This window comes from Tachyglossus aculeatus, chromosome 1 (genome assembly GCF_015852505.1).
Source record: "Tachyglossus aculeatus isolate mTacAcu1 chromosome 1, mTacAcu1.pri, whole genome shotgun sequence".
Lineage (NCBI taxonomy): Eukaryota > Metazoa > Chordata > Mammalia > Monotremata > Tachyglossidae > Tachyglossus > Tachyglossus aculeatus.
This window is the reverse complement of record NC_052066.1, coordinates 56,521,997-56,543,301: the sequence shown is the minus strand read 5'-3', so window position 1 is coordinate 56,543,301 and position 21,305 is coordinate 56,521,997.

Genomic DNA, 21,305 nt, shown 5'->3' with positions numbered 1-21,305 from the left:
TGATTTGCAGGATGCCACAAAAAGTCTTTATTGTTTTTTCTCATGAATTAAAACAATGTCTTTTTGCTTTGCCCTGTCATTCTAAATTGCAGGAGAAGAGCCAGGCAACAGTAAAAGCAGCAAAAACAGACAAAGGGCTGTGTAATATGAAAAACCTAGAGGAAAGAGCTCAGGGTTGGGGTGCAGAGTCAGAGGGCCTGGGTTCTAACCAGAATTATTTGTCTGCTGTGTGACATTGAGCAAGTCACTTAATTTCTCTGGGCCTCAGTTTCCTTACTTCTAAAATGGGGATTCAGTATTTGTTTTCCCTCCTACTTCCATTGTGAGCCCTGTGTGTGCAATCTAATTATTTTGTATAATAATGATGGCATTTATTAAGTGCTTACTATGTGCAAAGCACTGTTCTAAGCGCAAAGTTCTAAGCTTTGTATCATCCCCCTCTCCATACCCCCATCTTACCTCCTTCCCTTCCCCACAGCACCTGTATATATGTATATATGTTTGTACATATTTATTACTCTATTTATTTATTTATTTTACCTGTACATATCTATTCTATTTATTTTATTTTGTTAGTATGTTTGGTTTTGTTCTCTGTCTCCCCCTTTTAGACTGTGAACCCACTGTTGGGTAGGGACTGTCTCTATATGTTACCAACTTGTACTTCCCAAGCGCTTAGTACAGTGCTCTGCCCACAGTAAGCGCTCAATAAATACGATTGATTGATTGATTGATTATCCCAGCTGTTAGTACAGTGCTGTAAAAGTGCAGTACAGTAAAAGCTTAACAAATATCAAAATAATACCACCAGTAATTATTATTATCATTATTAGTACTATTATTAAGTATGCATGTACCTCCCCAATGTTTTTTGTCCCCAAATTCTCATGAGTTTATCTATTATTTTCACAGGCGAGCATTATCTGTATTTATTTCTTAGCTCATCTGGACAGCTTTTCTAAGTCTAAAGCTGTTAGATAAATCCAAGCTGACTTTCACTGGCTACTTAACAAGCTTAAGTGCTCAGTTTGACCAGGCACGTACAGTTTACTGTTCTCCTAGGAGTTGTCCAAAGAGCAGATGGATGAGTCAGTGCCATCTGTCAACTTGGAAACCATCTGGAGAAAGAGAAAGACAGGTAACACTTTGCTCTGCTCATTGATTGAGATATTTGCAGAAGATTTACACATGGGAAAGCAAACTTAATCTTATTTAACAGCCAGCTCCTTGTATTTAGAAGATGATCATGCAAAGAAGGGTGACATGCTTATAAAGACCAGTTGAGTTTGGGGAAGGATAATGCTATGAAAAGGTAAAAAATTGAGATTCTGAAAAAACAGAAGTGAAAAAACACCACTTCACTCAGTGATGCCTTTTCTCTCGATAAATGCCATTGATGATGATGATGATAGAAACCATATAATAATCATAATAATGGCATTTATTATGTGCTTACTATGTTCAAAGCACTGTTCTAAGTGCTGCAGAGGTTACAAGGTGATCAGTTGTCCCACAGGGGGCTCACAGTCTTAATCCCCATTTTATGGATGAGGTAACTGAGGCACAGAGAAGTTAAGTGACTTGCCCAAAGTAACAGAACTGACAATTGGCAGAGCTAGGATTTGAACCCATGACCATGACTCCTAAGCCCGTGCTCTGAGCCATGCTGCTTCTCTATCTCCTTCTTTATCATCCTCTATCTATTCTTCAGTGAAATGATGCTCTCTTGTGACTAGATTTTAGTGTGGATCTTGTATATTAATAATAATAATAATAATGGTATTTGTTAAGCACTTACTATGTGTCAGGCACAGTTCTAAGAAAATGCTAGAATTGTTAGAAAATGCTCCCTCAATAAAAGAAAATGGTCATTATACAAAGGCTGCACTTTACTTGACTTTGCCTTATTGGGTTGAGAATTTTGTACTAAGGTAACATTGGTTGAAACACTCTCTGATTTGCACCTGCAACTCTCCATGAGCATTATCCTTCTTTATTCAATCAATCAATCATTTGTATTTATTGATCGCTTACTCTGTCAAATACCATACTAAGCATTGTACTGTACGCAGAGTAGAATTTAATTTGTTGACACAACTCTGCCTTCAAGAAGTTAACAATCTAGCCAAGGACAGACACTAGATGAATCTTTAGTGAAATTTTCACTCATGTTCATGCTGTTCAGGTAATATAATATCTCTCTGATTATTTAGTCTAATAATATTCCTGCTTTCTTAACACCCTGTGACAATTCAAGTTCTCTACCTGTATATACCGGGCCTGCCATATGGCATTTAGAAAGACATGCTATACATTTATACCCAAATAAAGCATATGGCAGTGTAATGCCTTGTTCATTTTATATTTTAAAAGAAAAATGACCTGCTAATTTTTTGAATGTTCAAGTAGCATGTTATGTTTAAAGTGTTTTGATAGCAGGAAAAAAGGACGTAGCTTTCTCCAAAGAAATCATAGCCTGAAAAGAAATCTAAACACAGGACTTGAAAAAATGACTTCTAGGAGGTGAATGTCCCTTAAGCAAGTAAAAATTCCTAAGGAACTAAAATATTCAATGAATGTCAGATTTCCATTTAATGCTATATTTATTGTGATTATAAGACATTTGAAATTATGGACAATATTTAAAATAATCCATCAGTTGAACAATTGCTAGAGTAAGAATTTGATTTATTGCAGCTTTTGGGCTTTCTAGTTTGACAAGAAATTTGCAATTGAAAATTATTTGATGCTTTCACATACATGCTATTGGAAACACACAGTTTAATTCTCTTGTAATTAGAGATTGAAATAAAACGAAAAATTTGAGCATTCTATCTTGAGCCTTCCTCAACTCTGCTGATTTCCTGCTCCACCCCACCTTGCCCACTCACTAACTTGGGCACACTTTTGGTCTCATCATCTCTAACTGTATAATGCCTACCCTCGCCAACTCTGAAATCCCTCTATCTGACCACAACCTACTCACTTGCCTCCTCTCCCTCTCACCTCCTTGCCGTAAATCTGTATTATTCCTCCACACAGATCTTTCAACCCCATCCAAATTTCTCAACTCATCATGTCCCACTTAGCCTCCATACCCAAACTACCTTCCCTTCATGACCAAATTGATGCTCTCAACACCATCCTCTCTAAGAACAAAACTCATTGGCTCCCCATCCCTTTGTCAATCTCATACCACTAACTCACAGCCCTGGATCATGTGCACAGCTTGCCCCCTTTCCTCTTAGGCTCGAGCTGCAGGGTGCTGCTGAAGGAAATCTAAGTATCTGCTCAACTTCATCCACTTCAAGTTCATCCTTGTATGCTTCAGTTTTGCCTGGCAAATTTATTTCTTCACCCTTCTTGACACCCATGCCCATTGCCCTAGCCAGTTATTCCAGACATTAAACACCCTCATCAGGCTCCCTGTCCCCCAACCTCCCACAACTCCTACCCAGAGTGATCTGGCTAAATAATTTTATTAAGAAAATTAACTGCCAGGTGGGAGATCTTAGAGAATTCTAGGATCTGCCCTGCCTCTCCTCAGTCCCTCCCTCTTCTGGCCCTCTCTTCAACTCTCCCATCCTTCCCAATGGTATCTCTAGTGGTGATCTCCTGCCTCATCTCAAAATCCACCCCTTCCATCTGCGCTTCTGACCCCATTCCTTCACACCTTATTAAAACTCTTGCCACCTCCTCTCTTCCCTCCTTAATAGCTATCTTTAACTGTTGGCTCTACAATGACTTTTTCCCACTGATTTCACATGTACCCATGTCTCCCCTACCTTAAAAAAAACGCTCCCTTGACCCGAAGGCTCCCTCCAGTTATTGTCCTATTTCCCCCCCTCCCATTCCTCTCAAAACTCTTTGAGCGAGTTCTCTATTTCAGCTCTCTCAAATTCCTCTCTTCCAATTTTCTCCTTAACCCCCTCCAATCTGACTTCTGTCTCCTTCACTCCACAGAACCTACATTCTCAAAGGTCACCAATGATCTCCTTCTTGCCAGGTCCAATGGCCTCTACTACATCCTAATCCTCCTCTACCTCTCAGCTGCCTCCAACACTGTGGACCACCCACTTCTCCTAGAAATGTTATCCAACCTTGGCTTGACTGACTCTTGGTTCCCCTCATCTCTCTGGCTTTTCATTCTCATTCTCCTTCACAGGCTCCTCTTCTGTCTTGCACCCCCTAACTGTGGGGGCTTCCTCAAGGTTCAGCTCTGGGTCCCCTTCTATTCTCCACTTATAGCCACTTCCTTGGAGAACTCATTAACTCACATGGCTTCAACTACCAACACTATGTGGATGATACCCAAATCTATATCTCTAGCCCTGATCTCTTTCCCTCTCTGAAGTCTCTTGCCTTCAAGACATCTCTACTCGGATAGCCTCCTGTCACCTATAGCTTAGCATGTTCACAATAGAGCTCTTTATCTTTCCACCCAAACTCTGTCCTCCCTATGACTTTCCCATCAGTGTAGATGGCACCGCCATCCTTCCTGTCTCACAAGCCTATAATCTTGCTTTATCCTTGACTCCTCTCTCTCATTCAACCCACATATTCAATCCATCACTAAATCATATTGGTCCCACCTTCACAGCATCACTAAAACCCACCGTTTCCTTTCTGTCCAAAGTGCTATCATATTAATATAATCACTCATCCTTACCACATCAGCCTCCTTGCTGACCTTCCCAGCCTCGTGCCTCTCCCCACTCCAGTTCATGCTTCACTCTGTTGCCCAGATCACTTTCCTACAAAAACGTTCAGGACATGTCAACCCACTCCTCAAAAGAGTTCAGCTGCCCATTCACCTCCACATCCAACAAAAACTCACCGTTTGCTTTAAAGCATGCAATCACCTTGCCCCCAACCTCCCCTTGTTATTCTCCTGCTACAACCCAGCCCACACACTTTGCTCCTCTAATGTTAACCTTCTCACTATGCCTTGATCTCTCCTATCTTGTGGATGACCCCCTTGCCCACAGCCTGCCTCTGGCCTGGAAAGCCTTTCCTCCTCAGATCTGACAGACAATTACTCTCCTCCCCTTCAAAGCCTTATTAAAGGCACGTCTCCTCCAAGGGGCCTTCCCTGATTAACACCCCCTTTCCTCCTCTTCCACTCCCTTCTGCATCACCCTGACTTGCTCCCTTTGTTCTTCCCCCCTCCCAGTCCTATATTATTATTATTATTTTGGTATTTGTTAAGTGCTTACTATGTGCCAAGCACTGTTCTAAGTGCTGGGGTAGATACAAGGTAATCAGGTGTCCTACATGGGGCTCACAGTCTTATTCTCCATTTTCCACATGAGGTAACTGAGGCACAGAGAAGTTAAATGATTTGCCCAAAGTCATACAGCTGATAAGTGGTAGAACTGGGATTAGAACCCATGACCTCTGACTCTGAAGCCCGTGCTCTTTCCACTGAGCAACACTGCTTCTCTTGTACATGTCTGAAGCTAATTTATTTATATTAACGTCTGTCTCCTGACATCTAGACTGTAAGCTCATTGTGAGAACGGAATGTGTCTGCTTATCATAGTACTGTACTCTTCCAAGTGCTTAGTATGCAGTAAGCATTCAATAAGTATGATTGAATGAATTGAATGAGTAATATTTATCAGGCCATGCACCATTACTGAGGAATTAGAAGGCTCTGGGTATCTTTGGTATAAACATTGTTTCCCTAACTGTGCCATTCTAACTCAAAGCACATACATGGTACGTGTCTCTTGAACCCCTTTCATTCATTAGGAGAGTGAAAGTTCTGATTCAAAGATCCCTAATGTCTTCTTCCCTAAACCACAGAGCTAATAAACCAAAGCATTTCCATAAAAGAAGTAGTTCTTTCAACTTTACTAGCTACCAATTATTTAATGCTAAAGACAGCTAACTGCTTTCAGTAATCAAAAATACTGAGCATAACATGCCTCCTCAAGCAATCCTATTATGAGAAGGGGGGAAAGTATATATTACTGGATTATCAATTAGAATAAAAAAGAGACATTGGAACACAATTCCACTTTCTTTTTACTATAGATTTGTCTATTGAATTTGTTTCCAAAAAATAAATATTCTCCTTTGGGAAAACAGTGAACACTAAGTGCTTTTATTTTTACATATCCTTGCTACTTTATGGATTAAAAATATCCACATGTATTTTTGGATTCTGAATTACAGTCAGTCAATTGTATTTATTGAGTGCTAACTGTGTGCAGAGCATTGTACAAAGCACTTGAGAGAGTATCATATAAAGGAGAAGCAGCATGGCATAGTTGATAGAACATGGGCATGGGTGTCAGAAGGTCATGGGTTCTAATCGTGGCTCCACACCTGTCTGCCATGTGACCTTTGGCAAATCACTTCATTTCTCTGTGCCTCATTTACCTCATCTGTAAAATGGGGATTGAGAATATGAGGCCCAGTTGGGCAGGGACTGTGTCCAACCTGATTTGCTTGTTTCCACCCCTGCACTTAGTACAGTGCCTGGCATGCAGTAAGTGTTTAACACCACTATTATTACTACTACTACTACTACTAATAATAATAATATTAACAATTAATAGACACATTCCCTGCCCACAGTGAGTTTCAATCTATGATTTGTGTTTCTATCAAGTTAATAATCTGTATTTCCCTTATAATTTGTCCTTCTTTCACAGGTTTATTTAATGATGATAGCATTTATTAAGTTCTTACTATGTGCAAAGCACTGTTCTAAGTGCTGGGGAGGTTACAAGGTGATCATGTTATCCCATGGGGGGCTCACAGTCTTAATCCCCATTTTACACATGAGGTAACAGAGGGACAGAAAAGTTAAGTGACTTGCCCGAAGTCACACAGCTGGCAATTGGTGGAGCTGGGATTTGAACCCATGACCTCTGACTCCAAAGCCTGTGCTCTTTCCACTAAACCACGCTGCTTCTCCATGCTCCTTCTGCTTCTAGGTCTATTTAGAAATTTAATTTGCAATCTAAACAATTCTTTGGCTAAAAAGGATTTTTCTCCTTGTCATTAGATTTCGTTGAGAGAACCGGTTTCATCCATAGAATAATCACATGCTATGCCTTTCATCTTCTGAAGCCTAGGAATTTTTTTTTTTTTAAATTGAATGCAACTTGGGAAAACTGAACTATTGAGACTGATTTTTGTGCAGAGAACAAGAAATTATATAATATTTTGTAGTATTTTTAAAATAATTTAATAGAAAGCTAACACTCAAAGCTCACAACTCTAGAACTCTGGCATCTCTCAGCATGGCTCAGTGGAAAGAGCACGGGCTTTGGAGTCAGAGATCATGGTTTCAAATCCCGGCTCCACCACATGTCTGCTGTATGACCCTGGGCAAGTCACTTAACTTCTCTGAGCCTCAGTTGCCTCATCTGTAAAATGGGGATTAAGACTGTGAGCCCCACGTGGGACAACCAGATCACTTTGTATCCCCCCAAGCGCTTGCTTTGCACATAGTAAGCGCTTAACAAATGCCAATATTATTATCTCTCTTTTCAGATCAAATTATACTTCATCATAATCAAAAGCAATCACCGGTGCAAGAAAAAGTGGTAACTATGGACCTGCCCATCCCCAGTGCCCAGAGGCTGCAGAGCAAGCCAGGATGCTTGGTTGGTAACACATGAGGAGAATGATCAACAGAAGTTTTCACAAATAACTAGTTTGCAAAATCCTCCACTAGTCTAACTTTCTAGAGGGCAAATATTGTGTCTACCCACTCTATTGTATCCCCTTAGCACTTAAAACAGTACACACAGTAAGTGTTCAATAAAATGATTTTTTGACCAACGGAATAAATCAATCAACAGTATTTGCTGAGATACTGCTGGGAAAGAACACCTTATGTAGGAAATGAGAGATTTGAAAAAAGCAAGATACACGATTCCTGTTCTCAAGGAGCTCACAAACAAGTTTCAAAGACACAAATACAGTAAAACCTCCAATGGTGTGGCATAACCACAAGACAGATGGGAAAAAGCAGAAAACAGAACGGTCTGCCTTGAAATAAAGGGGGTGACCTTCCTAAACAGAACCTTCATGCAAATTGCAGCATTAAAAAGATAAAAAAAAAAATTGAGCAAGTGGTTGGTTGCACCAAGCATAGCAAATGCAACAATGTGGCATGAGAATCTTTAAACACAAAAATGTGAAGGGATTGTTCATTATATACCCACTACTGACCTGGGAACAAGAGAACTAAGGAGACAATTCATTTTCCTGACCTCTTCTACTTTTAGTGCTTTAAAGTGGAATTTCCAAGAGCAGACAAGGCAGAAAATGGGTGGTAATCAGCAGGAGGAGGCAGAATTTTCCCTAAATTGACCTCTCACCTCTAGACACCCGTTTCCAGGTTGGGTCTCTCTTTTACTGCTTAAATGTGACCCTTCTACTCATAGCTTCAGTTCTTCTATTCAGCCCATCTGTGCCACCTAAACATTGAGGTATTTACAAATTCCAGTAGGACTAAGGTATATATCGCATATATAGTATCCCTTATGCACTAACCCATACATATATCCTTTTTCCTACTTTCTCCTACTCCTGTTAATTATTTTATTGTCTGTCTCCCTCCTGGAGAACAAGGATCATTTAACTCTTTTCTCTATTGTTCTCTCCAAGCACTTAGTACAGTGTTCTGCTTATAGTAGGTGCACAGTAAATACTATTGACTGATTGCTTGATGGGTTTCTGGGCCAATGGAAAAAAAAGAAGGTGGAAAGGAGCTGCCTAAATATGTACTTGAGGTTAAAGTTCCTTTTCCGTCGTCCATCAGCCTTCCTCTTCTTTCTACTCCAAGTGACTAGGAGTGGGTATCTGTGAGTATGGAAACTCTCATGAGTTTTTGAAAATGTTCTTAATGACTGGTTTGTCACTGCTTTGTTTTGCACCATATTTATTTTATTTTCTCATTTCCTCCCAATCAGTCCATGAGGAGAACTCCCTATAAATAATAACTTCTTTGTAATAGGAAAACAAACCAGAGAAAATTAGTCATTATTTGTTATTGCTTAATACTCAATTTATCTTCATGAAAGGAAACTGAGGTATTTCAAGACATCTCCGATGATTGTGTTTAACTCAAGTGCCATGCTCTATTTCATAGACTGAATTAAGTTTGAAAAACTTTCCTCTCATTTACATTCTTTACTCCATCCCTAAGCTTCACATTAGCAGTGTTAACATGAAATCTCCAATTTATGAAAATAGCATATCGCAGAATGAATTATTTTCCTCCTTCTATGTTTTTGCCACTTACAAATAGAATCCTTTCACTCATTTGGTGCGTGGTTCTGAATCTGTCAAAAGGACAGGAAGGGCTGTGTAGTCTTCCCCCTGCTGTGAATGACAAAAACTCTAGATAGTGTACTCTGACACAAAATGCATGGCTTTGCCAATCTCTAAAATGTCATTTCGTGAGCAGCCTGCTGGGCTCTGCTCATAGCTGAGGTGCCAAGATTGCTAATAAAAAAGAATAAAGGTTAATGAAGGCATTGGGTTATTTATTATCCTGAATAAAATAGCCTGTGTTTTATCTGTATGATTTGTTCAAAGCACAGGGTCTTACCTTGATTTTTTAAATGTTATTCTTTTCTGTAGGCTCTGAATTTTAATGACATGGTTAAGATACATTCTCACCATTCTTGTCAGACGTGTATTGATAATATAGCAAGTGGTTAAGCTATCTTAGCTACTGAAAGTTGTTGACACATAAAAGAAATGCCAAATAGATTCAGAAAATGAAAGGATTTACAATGCCGTAAGAATAATTATGATGTTTATTAGGCACAAACTGTATTTCAACCAGTTAATCAATCAATCAGTGGTAGGACACTGGGCTGCCTGGGACAAGCACTGTGCTAAGTGTTCATGTAGATAAAAGGATAATCAGAGGGGACACAGTCCCCAAACCAGCTGGGACTCATAGTCTAAACAGTAGGAGCCCACTGTTGGGTAGGGACCGTCTCTATGTGTTGCCAACTTGTACTTCCCAAGCGCTTATTACAGTGCTCTGCACACAGTAAGCGCTCAGTAAATACGACTGAATGAATGAATAGGAGAGCCGGCCTCATATGTCCAGTTTATCGATGAGAAATTGAAACCCAGAAGGATACCAGGGGAGCTTAATTTCACACAGTAGCCCAATGGTAGAACTGGGACTAGAACTTGAGTCTCTTGACTCAGTCCTGGGCTCTGACCACTAAGCCACACTCTCCCAGCATGCACTCCATTGTGGGCTTAAACATTTGACTCTTGCATACAATGCAGAGAAAATATATTTGTAAGAAATTCAACAGTTCTCAGATGTGTGGTGATTCCCTAGCAAGCTTCCTCTTCAAAAAAGAAAGAATCTGAGGCAGATAGAAGGAAAACCTTTCCAGTTCTTGACATGAGAAAGTGTCTTTGTAACTCTCTTAAATGAGGTTAAGAGAGAATCGAGATCAAGATTTTGATTACGTAATAGATCCTGAGAAACCGAAAGGCAAATTTAATAGCTTTCATTCCGACTTTTAAACTGTTCACTTGACACAGATGTTTTCCATCTCTTCCCATACTATTGATTCATTTTTTCCCCAACTCTTTTATGTGTACCTCCCTGGCCTACTACAAAACAGATCCAAAAAATTGAACATCCCGTTGGTCCTTCTGTTGAATTAATTCCACCTCTCAGATCAGCTCTACACAAATATTGGGGCAGGAGTTGCTCTAATCCTGGGATCCCTTCCACTGGGCTCTGGGATTCTTCACTAGTGGCTGACTGACAGCATGCTGTGGTTGTCTATGTCTCAGATTTCTCTTTAATTCATTGGGGACTCAATGACACAGCCCCAGCCTGAGGAATTTTTTCCAAGCAGTTTGGGAAGTTCCTACCCTGACAGGTTGGAAAGACTGCATTTCGTAGAGGTCGACTATTCTCATGAGAGGAAAACATAATTTGTGGGGAAGCTGTGACTTTCTGCTAGGTTACTGAGCCCTAGCAGGTCATAGGAGCTCCAGGTACAGCTTAAAGCACAGGCACTCCCTATCAAGTCTACCACAGTGGACTATTCAAAAATTCAATTTTTGCAAGGTTCAGGATGAATCAACTTCCAAGGATAGTCTGTGAAGAAGTTCCAACTTCTAATACAGATTGACCATATTTCATAGAAGTCACAGTGCAATGAGACTTTTTCCCTTTGGTACTGACTTGAAATTTCAGTAGCATACACTACTCTCATCACAATTTGTAACAGGAATGAAATTAACCCATTCCCTAGTCACCACGCTACATTTACAGTATGAAAAGGGCACTTAAAAGAGCTGAAATTGCATCTGACCATTATCTCCTTTTTGTGGAAGTGCAAATCGATTTGGTACAGGGCACTGTATAATCAGAAAATAACCACAAATATGGTTGTCTATAGGCCCAAAAAGCCAGTAAAACAAATGCAAGCTATCTGAGAGCACTGTAGGTGTTTGGGATGAATGATTGTACCTTTCAACTCCAACTGAATTCAAACTTAAAAATCCAGTTGGCAAAATTTCCTTTGAATTTTAAACTGTCACATCATGTTAGTGTAAAAATACATCCTGGGCTCAATTTAGTCCCAGGTCTGTGGTGAAGTTGTCTATAGTAAGATTGGGAAGATCCCTTGAATCCGAAGGCATGCCGTTGGGTGGAACACAAAGAAACGTAAAATAATAAACCTGGTAATAATGATAAAAACCAACAATTGTGGTATTTTTAAGTGCTTGCATTAGCAAGCAGAATATTCATTTCTGGGGTAGATATAAAATCATGTCAGGCAGAGTCCCAATCCTATATGAGAACTGATACTTAATTTTCATTTTATGGATGAGGAAACTGAGGCTCAGAGAAGTTAAAATCACAAGCAGGCAAATAGTGGAGCCAAGATTCAAATCCAGGTCATCTGAGTCCTAGGTCCCATTCTCTTTCTACTAGGCAACACTGCTTCCCCAAATAACATTATAACAAAAGAACATAATATTAGTCCTATAAAACAACACATAAAAATATATTGACACACGAGTCCTACAAATGTTCACATTCATGACAATAAGACCTGTGCAGCAATGTTGCTACTATATTCCAGTTTTAGACATCTATTACTTTATTACTGGTGCTAGAATTCCATTAGCCAAACCTCATCGGAAAACCTGGTGTATTGCTCAATCAACCAGTGGCATTTACTGAACGCTTACTGTGCGCAGAGCACTATACTAAGCACTAAGGAAAGTACAGTACTACAGAGTTGGTAGATTCAATCCCTGCCCACAAGGACTTTAAAGCCTACAGTGCCTTAGAGAAGCAGCGTGGCTCAGTGGAAAGAGCATGGGCTTTGGAGTCAGAGGTCAAGAGTTAAAATCCTGGCTCCACCACTTGTCAGCTGTGTGACTTTGGGCAAGTCACTTCACTTCTTTGTGCCTCAGTTACCTCATCTGTAAAATGGGGATTAAAACTGTGAGCGCCCCATGGGACAACCTGATCACCTTGTAACCTCCCCAGTGCTTAGAACAGTGCTTTGCACATAGTAAGCATGTAATACATGCCATTATTATTATTATCACAGTGGGAGACCGGCACTAAAATAGAGTACGGAGAGGGGAAATAGTATTGTGTACTGTGGGGCTGGGGTGACCACCAAAGAGCTCAAGGGATATACAAAGAGTGAATAGGTGGCACAGAAGGGAGGTCAGATAGTGGAAATGCTTGGGGAAGCAGCATGGCTCAATGGAAGGAGCCTGGGCTTTGGAGTCAGAGGTCATGGGTTCAAATCCCGGCTCCGCCAATTGTCAGCTGTGTGACTTTGGGCAAGTCACTTCACTTCTCTGAGCCTCAGTTACCTCATCTGTAAAATGAGGATGAAGACTGTGAGCCCCCTGTGGGACAACCTGATTGCCTTGTAACCTCCCCAGCGCTTAGAACAGTGTTTTGCACATAGTAAGCGCTTAATAAATGCTATTATTATTATTATTATTATTATTATTATTATTATTATTATTATTATTATTATTATTAAATAAAGGACTTAGTCTGGGAAGGCCACTTAGAGGACATGTAATTTTAGGAGGGTTTTGAAGTTGGGGAGAGTTTTGGTCTGGTGCACAAGGAGGCGTAGGGAGTTCCAGGTCAGAGAGAGGATGTGGGAAAGGGATTGGCAGTGAGACAGACAAGGTAGGGGCACAGTGAGTAAGTCATCACTGAAGCAGTGAAGTGTGCAGGCTGGGCTGTAGTAGGAAATCAGTGAGGTAAGGTAGAAGGGGGCAAACTGATTGAGCACTTTAGAGCTGATGGTAAGGAGTTTCTGTTTGGTATGGAGATCAATGGGCAACCATTGGAGATTTTTGAGGATTGGGGAGACACGGACAAAGTGATTTTTTCATTCATGCAATTGTATTTAATTAATTTAATATTTAGTGTTTGTTAAGTGCTTACCATGTACCAAGCACCGTTCTAAGCGCTGGAGGAGATACAAGGTAATCAGTTTGTCCCACGTGGGGCTCACAGTCTTAAACCCCATTTTACAGATGAGGGAACTGAGGCACAGAGAAGTGAGGTGACTTGTCCAGAGACACACAGCCGACAAGTGGCAGAGCTGGGATTAGAACCCATGACCTCTGACTCCCAAGCCCGTGCTCTTTCCACTGAACCATGCTGCTTCTCTATTTATTGAGCACTTACTGTGTGCAGAGCACTGTACTAAGTGCTTGGAAATTACAATTTGACAACAGATGGAGACAATCCCTACATGAAAATAACCCAGGAAGCAGAGTGGAATATGGATTGAGAGGTAGGAGATATAATGCAGAGAGACCAGCAAAGAGAAGTAACACAGCTCAGTGGAAAGAGCACAGGCTTGGGAGCCAGAGGTCACGGGTTCTAATCCCAGCTCCGACATTTGTCAGCTGTGTGACTTTGGGCAAGTCACTTAACCTCTCTGGGCCTCAGTTACCTCATCTATAAAATGGGGATTAAGACTGTGAGCCCCCCTGATCACAGTCAACCTGATCACCTTGTATCCCCTCCCAGTGTTTAGAACAGTGCTTGGCACATAGTAAGCGCTTAACAAATGCCATCATTATCATTATGCTTGAATCAGTGTGGGAGCAGTTTGAATGGAAAGGAAATGGTGGATTCCAGAGGTAGAACCAACAGAATTATGTGCACAAAGACTTTACAAATATATAAACTGAATACAACTTCGTAATAGGATTTGATGGACTCATTGCACAGTTGAGCAGTAATGATATGTATTAAGCACCTACTGAATGCAATGCACTGTATTAAGTACTTGGGAAAAACAACAGAAGCCTAAGAAATATTCCTGCCCACAAGAAGCTTATACTTTCATTCGGGAGGTAGGTATAGAATATTCACAAATATTCCACATGAATAAAAAACTGAATTCTCATTTAATTTTCAGTTTAATATATATATATATATATATATATATATACATTAAACTGAAAATTAAATGAGAATTCAGTTTTATATATATATATATATTCAGTTGAATATATATGTCGTGTGTGTTTGTATTTATATTCATTCACAAAAGCTGAATCAGGGCATGAATAAAAATATAAGATGCTGTAGAAGGGTTGATGAAATTCAAGGTACTGCTAATTACATGGGGAAGGTTAGTTGGAGATAGTGGAATTTTAGGATGGTTTTAAAGGTGGGGAGGAAGTAGGTGTAAACACAAAGATGCTAAGGTGAAGAACACAAATAAGACCCACAAATGATAAAGAAAAAGAGAAGGCTAATTATAAATAGATCATGAGCCCTATTTGGACCAGGGACATCGATAGTGCAACTGATTAAACTGTATCCACCCCAGGGTTCAGGACTGTGATGGAAACATAGCAAGTGTTAAACAAATACCACAGTCATTATTATTGTGGGGCACAAGTGGAGGTGATAGATTTCAAAAGCAGGCAGCGATCTCCTTGGATAATGCAGAACCTCTTAGTAATGATAATAATAATAATAATACCAGTAGAATACAATCACTAGACAGTGCCTTTTTACCATTCAGAACTCAAAGTTTCCATGTTTGTTTTTTTAATGGTGTTTGTTTAGGCCGGGCACTGTACTAAGTGCTAGGGTAGGCACAAGATAATCACTTTGGACACAGTCCCTGTTCCACCCCGGGCTCACAATATAAATCCCCATTTTACAGATGAGGTAACTGAGGCCCAGGGAAGCGACGTGACTTGCCTATGATCACACAGAAGACATGTGGCAGAATAGGATTAGAACTCAGGTCCTTCTAACTCCCAGGCCACACTCTAACCACTAGGGCAATGCCACTTACCCTTAATAAAGTATGATATTCATTCAGCTCTTGCAATATGCTAAGCAATGGGAATATATAAAAGGTTATGAGATTAGATAATAATAATAATAATAATAAGAATAATAATGTTGGTATTTGTTAAGTGCTTACTATGTGTCAAGTACTGTTCTAAGCACAGGGGTAGATACAAGGTAATCAAGTTGTCAATCAATCAATCAATCATATTTATTGAGCACTTACTGTTTGCAGAGCACTGTACTAAGTGCTTGGGAAGTACAAGTTGGCAACATACAGAGACGGTCCCTACCCAACAGTGGCCTCACAGTTTAGAAGGGGGAGACAGAGAACAAAACAAAACATATTCACAAAAATAAAATAAATAGAATAGATATGTACAAGTAAAATAGAGTAATAATAATAATAATAATAATAATAATAATAATAGTAATAGCAATAATAATAATAGTAATAATAGAGCAGTCCCAGGTGGGGCTGTCTTCATCTCCATTTGACAGATGAGGTAACTGAGGCACAGAGAAGTTGTGACTTGCCCAAGGTCACATAGCTGACAAGTGGCAGAGCCGGGATTAGAACCTACAACTTCTGACTCTCAAGCCCGGGCACTTTCCACTGAGCCATGTAGTCCCTGTTCCACACAAGGGTCCCAATCTATCTTACTCTGATATTCCAGATGAGGAAACTGAGGCCCAAAGAGGTTGAAACATCTAAATTATACACAGTGGCCGAGTGCTAGAACTGAGCCACAGAAGCTTATCTCCTGACTACAGCTCCACATGCTCTTTCCACTAGACCATGTTGGATCCCCTCAAGCTTAGAGTTCCTAAAAGTAAATCAGAGATTTATGCACAGATAAGGTGGTGTATAGATCCTCAATGTGTGTATGGGCTTGGCCGAGAAATCCTTGCAAATGAGTCAAGATGACAAATTCAACTGACTGCAGCTGAACCTACAGCATGAGAAAGTTTATCCAACACTTTATGGCTGTTTGGGGGCAGGTGTCCAGCCAGTCACTGAAGAGTTTGGGATGTGGAATGCAGGACATCCAAAAAGTTGATATGGTTTTAAGACCCCATTATGACCATACACAGTTATTTTGCTAAAATTCATGTCGGTCTTTTACATTCTATTTTCTACTTCTTTATCTCTCCATGCATCAGTGTATACTGTCCTACCTAGAAAAGATGATGATCATGATGACAATAATAATGATAACAATAATAATAATCATAGTAATATTTGTTAATAATTTACTCTACATGCCAGGCACTTTACTTAGCACTGGGGTAGGTATAAGACAAACAAGTTGGATGGAATCCCTCTCTCACATGGAGCTCCCAGGCTAAGTAGGAGAGAGAACAGGTATTGAATGTTCATTTTTAAAAATGAGGAACTGGTTCCCTGAAGGATTAGTGTAATGATGAAGTATAACCGTATTATTTGGTGAAGTCCACCAAAATGACCTTATCATACAATTTCTTAGTTTGTCATCTTCTCCACTGCCTAAGAAGTTTAAACTACATTAGTCACTGGCCTAGTGACAAGGGCAGAGCTGGAGAAGAGGGAAGGTGACACATTTTGTGAGCTTGGCAGAGCTTAGAGAAACAGCGTGGCTCAGTGGAAAGAGCAGGGGCTTGGGAGTCAGAGGTCATGGGTTCTAATTCCGGCTCTGCCACGTCTGCTGTGTGACCTTGGGCAAGTCACTTCACTTCTCTGAGCCTCAGTTCCCTCCTCTGTAAAATGGGAATTAAGACTGTGAGCCCGATATGGGACAACTTGATCACCTTGTATCACCCCCCCCACACACACAAACTGCTTAGAACAGTGCTTGGCACATAGTAAGTGCTTAACAAATACCATCATTATTATTATTGGCTCCCAGTCCTCCCACAGAAGCCTCTCTGTGCCCATCCCCTGATACCACTGCCTCAGAATTCCCCCTCTGCCTCCTCTCTGTCTGCTTCCTAGGTAGTAGCATCACAAACAGCCATTTCCCTTCCCTTCCTATACCGGAGGAACCAGGGTAAAGGGAGGATGGGACATTAGGGGTATTTTATTCATTCATTTATATTAATGTGTGTCTCTCCCTCTAGACAGTGAGCTCACTGTGGGCAGGGAATGTATCTGTTTATTGTTATATTGTACTTTTCCACGCACTTCATTCTACAGTGCTTCCTACATAGGAAGGGCTCAATAAATATGATTGTTTGACTGAATGAATTAGGTGAACCTTGCTCCCAGCCCTTCCATACCAGCCTCTCTATCCCCTTCCCAGGTGGCAGCAACAGTTAGTTATCTCCTTTTCTCCCTTTCTCTTCCCCAGGAGCTGGGGAAGAGGGAGAATGGGACATTCAGTGAGCAGGGCTTCCAGAATGGCAGTATAGTGCTTGGAACAGCACAGTAGCAGTTTAAATGAAGAGGACTGGGTGGATTTTAGTGATGTTGTGAAAGTAGAATTGGCAGGATTTGGTGGAAGATTGAATATGTGATTTATATCAGAATGCCAATGTTATGGGCTTCTGAGGTAAGGAATAGCAATATTGTCTGCAGTGATGGGAAGTCATGGGGAGGATAGGCTTTGGCGGGAATATACGGAGTCTTAGTAACCTTAGTTCCCTAAGGGTCTTGGTGACTATTTTAGGACTGCTGATTTTACCTAACAACTGCCAGAGATCTGGTCTGTGGATGTCAAACATCTTTGTAAAGTCTAGGAGACAGTATAGGATTCTTGGTATCATTCTCAGCACTTTTCCAGGATCCATTGGGCCGCAAAGACCGTAACAGTTGGACTGTGTTTGGTCTGAAGCCAAATTCTGATTCAGGTAGGATATAGTGATGAGCTAGTCAACTGTCCATAAGGGTTTCTTGCAAGAAATGGAAAATGGTGAGGTGTCATTGTAGTTGCTATGGTTATCTATTTCCCTTCCTATATATAGTGATTATGGTAGCATCTTTGAAATATTGTGGCAGCTCCTAAAAGGTCATTTGTGTTTGTAAAGAAGCAGGGAACAAAGGAATATCATCCAGAAATCAGCACTCTGAAAAGCAACTAAAAATGCACATTTTGCTGGCATCTGGATAGTACCTGTTGAATGAGACATACAACTAATAGCACCTGTTTTTTTGTGAACTGTGTAATGATTGGTAGGAGCAAAAATTATGTGGAGAAAAAATAAATTTAAGAAAAGGAAAAGGCTGAAATAATTAGAGCCTCTACCTAGAGAAATTACCTATTTAGTTACCAGCTCTTTAGCTAGATTGGCAATTTAAATGCTTTTTTTGGATTCGTGCTTTTATAAACATCACTTTCCATCCACCTCAGAAGGTGATAATCTCACATATATAATTTTCCAGCAGCAATATATATAATCAAAAACACAAAATTAGTTGTCACTGTTAGCAGCAACGATGAGTAACTGCATTCATTGTCTAAACATTTTCAGACAGGATAGCATTAGGCTGCTTTAAAAATGAGAACTTTCTTTGTGAAATGGGGCATTTGTTCAATCCACAATATGACATTTCCAGAGACGTATATATGAAATAATTCTAAGGAGACAATGGTGTAACCATCTTCGTGTTCATGTGAAAGTGCCAAAAATATGTCCATGCTCCTCTTTCCCCATGTCCCATAATCAGAACTGAATGGGGGCGGGGTGTGTGTGTGTGCTTCAAACAGGAACAGTGAGCTCTGAATATACTACCACCACCCCTCCATATCAACTTCTCAATTTTTAAGAATATTTGAATGTGGAAGGGTGAGAACAGTGCAACAGTGGAAAACAGTGCCCATGAAAATGCAGAAATTCACCAAACTTAGTAGTCACTGCCAATGTACTTTCCTTTACTTCCTAAGATCTCATTTCCCCCGTCTGTCCTCCCCTTCTGTGTTACTTACACACTTGGCTGTGTACCCCTTAAATACTTTGATAATAATTTCAGGCTCATAGCACTATTGTATATATACTAATACTCTACTATTTCCCTTGTCTGTAATCTTTTCTAATGTTGGTCTATCCCTGTAGACTCTAAGGTTCTTGTTGGCAGGAATTATATCTACTAACTCTATCGGATTGTACTTTCCAAAGCACTTATTACAGTGCTCTGTACAACAGGGGGCCTAGTGGAAAGAGAATGGGCCTTGGAGTCAGAGGGCCTGGGTTCTAATCCAGGCTACTACACTTGTCTGCTGTGTGACCTTAGGTAAGTCACTTAACTTTTCTTTGCCTCAGTTTCTTCATCTGTAAATGGAGATTAATACTGTGAGCCTCATGTGAGAAAGGGACTGTGTCCAACCCATTTATCTTCTAGCTATCTAGATATCCTGGCCCATAGTAAGCACTTAACAAGTAGAGAGATAATACATGCTCAATAAATACCGTTGATTGATTGAACTTAAGCATTCTGGGAGAATGAGCTGTCAAGCAGCTCATATGAGATATAGTTACATAAGGACCATTTTAATAAATACTTTGAAAAAACCTTCGTAAAACACAAAGTGCTTCATTGTCCTTTGAAGAAAGCTAAGTATTTCTCAAATCTGTAGGGCTGTTGCATGTTTAGTCTAGAACAGTTTTACTAAGCCCACCCTGTGGCCTTGTCTTGTTTTATGCTGTCGAGTCATCTCTGACCCATAGCAACTCCATGGACACATCTCTCCCAGAACGCTACACTCCTCATCTACAATTGTTCTGGTAGTGTATCCATAGAGTTTCCTTGGTAAAATTATGGAAGTGGTTTATCATTGCCTTCTTCCATGCAGTAAACCAGCCTCAACTCTCTCCCATGTCACTGCTGCCCAGCAGAAGGGAGTTTCTATTTGTAGCAAAGTGATTTCCACTCGCTAGTCACTGTCCAAGCCAGGAATGGAATGGGTAAAGACTGGTAGAGTACTGGATACTCTCCAGTACTCCAGTGCGATCCTGAAAGGGGCACTCTTTGGTAATCACTGACAAATCTGAGAAGAATAATTGGACTCTAGCTACTTTAATGAGCCATCTCTGCATTACTTGTGGAGGCCAAAAGGAGAGGATTTGTTCCCCCATCTAATAATGCTTTCCTGGGAAGGCTTCTATTCATGTTGAAAAAACTGTGGAAAATGTTGGAGGCACTTCCAGTGGAAACTGATCATTGTGGGGCAATTGATTTGGTGCTGGAGACACATACTAATCCACTGGAATACTTGGAACAGCAGTCTCTCACCCAATTTGAGAAAACATTGTACTGAACAGAATGTGGAGAGAGGGAAATGGGAGAGTCAGAGAGACCAAGAAAATTTTAATTAGAATCAAATCTGACTAGCCTGCAACAGTGCAAATGTATTCTATATCCAATCAAAACTAATTTAGGCTGCTGGGTATTTCCAACTCAGACTGCTGGCATTTCAATCTCCTGAAGTGAAAAAAAGTAGGAAAGATGAGGAACTGGAACAAAGTGGAAAGAAGGGAAGAGATAGACGAAATGCAGGGATCACAATTAGGAGGAGAGTAAAAACAAAAGAGATGCCCTGTTGGTTCTCCACCTCTAGACTGTCATCACCTTGTGGGCAGGAAATGTGTCTACCAACTCTGTCATTTTGTATTTTCCAAAGTGCTTAGCCCAGTGCTCTGCAAACAGCAAGCGCTCCATAAATGAGCCTGTTGTTGGGTAGGGATTGTCTCTATTTGTTGCCAAATTGTGTTTTACAAGCACTTAGTACAGTGCTCAATAAATACAATTGACTGAATGACTAAATAACATGGATTGATTGGTAAGCTGGTCATTCATTCATTCATTCAAATGTATTTACTGAACACTTACTGTGTGCGAAGCACTGTACTAAGTACTTGCGAGAGTACACTATAACAATAAACAGATATATTTCCTGCCCACAGTGGTCAAAATCTTAGAGATGACAAACAGAACCTTGGGAGATGAACTCAAAATTTTCCCTTTTCTCTAAGTAATGATTGGGAGAAATGTGGAATTCAAGTCTCC